We start from the raw sequence: 3,543 nt of genomic DNA on the forward strand, positions 1-3,543 counted from the left end.
TAATAATTACCAAACTTAAGAAAACTCTTGAGATTATTTTAAAAATCCTAAAAAATGGTATTTTTGAAATATCAATTGTATTTTGGTAAATTTTATTACTAAACTTTTTTAGAAAAATTTAGATTTGGAGTGCCATAAGATAGAATTTGGTGGATTTCAAAATTAGTAAATTTTGAGGCCCTAGAAAAACAGGAAAAATTTATGATAATTCTTTTTTCTCAAGAATTTAATATTTTTGAGGATTATTTAGTGTTAAAGTATATTTTTTTACGTGCTAACATTAGATAGATGCAAGTTATTCGCATATAATTAATGTGAGTGTGCCTCATATTTGTAGTTATTTCCGTTTGGATTATTTCTAGATGGTGTTTTCATGATGTTTTACCGTTGTTTAGCCACCAAATGCTAATTAAAGCATTTTTTCTTATGTGCAATCAGTTTTAGCGAATTGATTTGCTAGATCATTTTGGTCAAGAGTGGGCAAGTGAAGTCGATTCGAGTGAATCATGATTTTTGAAGAACTTTATTACCATGGCTCATGTTGACTTCTCAGTCAATAATGTCGATGAGATGAGTGATCATCCCAACTCAGGTAGGGAAGATCTTAAATTCCAAGTTGAAGAAGAGGAGACTTTGGAAAGGGTGAATTTTTGGAAGTGACAAAGTGTCTAGAGGCAACTATTGCCAAATGCCATGACGAGATGGAGTCCTTGAAGATGTAGATCTTGACTTTGCAAAAAGCTCTTTTGGCGGCACCTCCTGCTCCTACCAAAGCAGTTTCTCCGTCGTTTGCACTAACGGTGTATGTCGATGAGAAAAAGGAGAAAACGCAATAATGTGTAGATGCCTGGCTCAATAGGTGGAGGACTACACATTTTGCCTTTCATCCATTCACTGATGCATAAAAGCTGTAGATGGCACAGGGGTTATTGAAAGGGAAGGCATTAACTTGGTAGCACAGTGCTTTCTTTCTTGAAATGACCCAAACAGAGTTGTATTCTTAGTTTGTGGCATCGTATCCAGAGCTTAAAATTGGGCAAAGGTCATTTAAGGGGTGTAAGCCTTGGTTTGTGAGGTACTCACGTTCGCGTGACACATGTTGTTGTCACTACCATGTGGTGGCAAATTTTGAGGAAGCTTTCAAAAAAGAGTTTGTCCAACCAGAGGATAAATTTGAACTCATTCCCAAGCTTGTTAAAAATAGCATGGGAAATCAATCTTTTGACAATTATGTGTAAAATTTTAGACAATTGGTTGCCAAAGCCAAGTCTGATGATCATACCTTGTGTGAGATTTTCATCAATGGTCTAGCTCGTGTGACTATTAGTATGAGGTTTTAAAAAATGTAGGTCAGCTGAGGATGTTATTCACGCAGCTCAGGTTTATCATAAGACTATGGTCAACGCCAACACTTCAAAACCATCGTCTAATGAAAAGAAATCCACGTTCACTTTTTCAAATAGTGGACAAAAAAAAAAAGTTGGTTTTCACACCAAAACCAAAGAATTCTAACAACGCCAGCAAGAAGCAGAAATTAATGAGCAAGGATAATATTACATGTTTCAAATGCAGGGAAAAGGGACAAACAAAAAATTTCTGTCCTTTGAATGGAGCTACAGTACCTTCAGTGCCTGGACAAAAGGCTGCTGGTGGAAAAGATTTGAAAAGCCTTGGCATTCATGGGAGAGAGCACGTGTGCATGCTAAAGAGGTGTCTTTGCCAAAGTTGTATGGTGCTTATATGAAGATGCTTAAGATGCAAAATTTGATGGATCAATTGAGCCTAGTCCTGAGGGAGAAGATGGAGTAAAAAAGACCTAAGAGCTCGAAAGAAGCTCTTGAGACTGCTTGCAGAAAGGAGAGAAAGCTGAGGTTTTATGCTGGTTTGAGTCACCCGCTAGCTGTTCAAGGAATTGAGTTTGTAGATGCAGGTTATAATAGAGTATTGGAGTCAGAAGGTTTGTAGGTACATGATGAGGTTAGAGTGCTAGATTTAGTGGTGGATCATGTTGAGTCTCATGTTTCTGTGAATTTGGATGCAAAATCAAGTGATTTGAAGGTTGATGATACAGAATCAAGTGATCTAAAGGTTTATGATGAAGAAGTAGCTGCTAGCGTGATGCTTGAGTGTGAAGAGAATGAAAGCTTGGTTGAGAGTGATGATGGCCAGCTGAGCTGATGTGGAAGATGATGCATGTGTTGATGTAGAGTCAAATCAAGAGAGCTTGGATAAGGCCAAGTATGCTTTGCAAGGTATGGAAAGCCTTGAAGAGCTGCCTAAGGTTTTGGAGTTGAGGATGTCGGAAAGTGATATTGAGGAGACATGAGTGTTTGAAGTTGAAAACAATGAGAGTGTGCTATTAAGATTTTCCCTCTTTGAGTGACGTTGATGATTCACCAAGTTTGGGAGATGATTTCTTTGAGACACAGAAGATGGAAGGTATTTACGCGGAGGTTGTTGAACAAGAAGATATGTGTGGTGCAATAGTTGACCCATGTGGGTCATATTTTGTATGTAAGGATGACGTTAGGGATGCCCTAGTTTGTTTAGATGGAGAGTTTACATGCAAGATCCTTGGTCGGTTATGAGGGGTTGTTGCAACACTAAGCATGAAGGATTTGTTTGGATAATGGTAATTTCTAATAGTTGGGTTAATGATGTGAGCACATATGAGGATTTGCAGGTATAGAAAGCGCAGGCAATGAACCATGATGATGAAGAAGATGTGGGTGTGTTTTTTCACATATGTGTGCTACAAGTTGGAAGGATGATGTCATTTGACCTTGGGGGATGGGCTACAACAAAGATTCTTTATGCATGGTTGACATTTTTTGAAAGATCCCTGCCCCCTCAGCGCAACGAATTCAGGGGTGCTAGCAGCGGAAGTAGCACTTCTTACATAGGGCAAAGTCTCCCACTCGGGGACTTGCCCACGAATATCCAAATTGATCCAACTGAACCTGTAAGTCACATGGTTAGATCAAGGAAGGGACTTACAGTTGGATCATAGAGACCAATGCTTTTTTCCCTCATCAAGAGGCACAGCCGTTGATTCTTTTTCATAGAACAAGGGTTATCTCGGATTTTACTTCAACTATCATAACATAACAGAATTGAGTCTCATTTTAGGGGTCCATCAGTCCAACCTAACCCCATCCACCAATCCCATGGGTTAGCTAACTACCCAACCACTGTAGTGATAGGATCCATTTAGTAATTTCGTTATGTTTTGCCCCAGGTACCATGGAAAAGACTTCCCAGGCCCCCTAGGTGGCGATTCAAGCAAATTTCAAGATAGTCACACCACTTAGACAACCAATATGAAATTGCTTGTTTCACAGATTGAGCTGTCTTTAAAACAATCTTCTAATGAAACCATAGTATCACTAATCATAATCCTCCAAAATATCTAGCTTGAATTCCAATTTGTAATCTTTCCTTCATCGGTGTACCTATGGCATCATTGGAAACCAGAACGCTCACCACCTGTTCACTTGGGGGCCTTTTCAATAGTTCCCAGCTCATAGTACCCAGAAATATATT

This window comes from Cibotium barometz, chromosome 31 (genome assembly GCF_041138505.1).
Source record: "Cibotium barometz isolate CiBa-2024 chromosome 31, ASM4113850v1, whole genome shotgun sequence".
Taxonomy (NCBI): domain Eukaryota; kingdom Viridiplantae; phylum Streptophyta; class Polypodiopsida; order Cyatheales; family Cibotiaceae; genus Cibotium; species Cibotium barometz.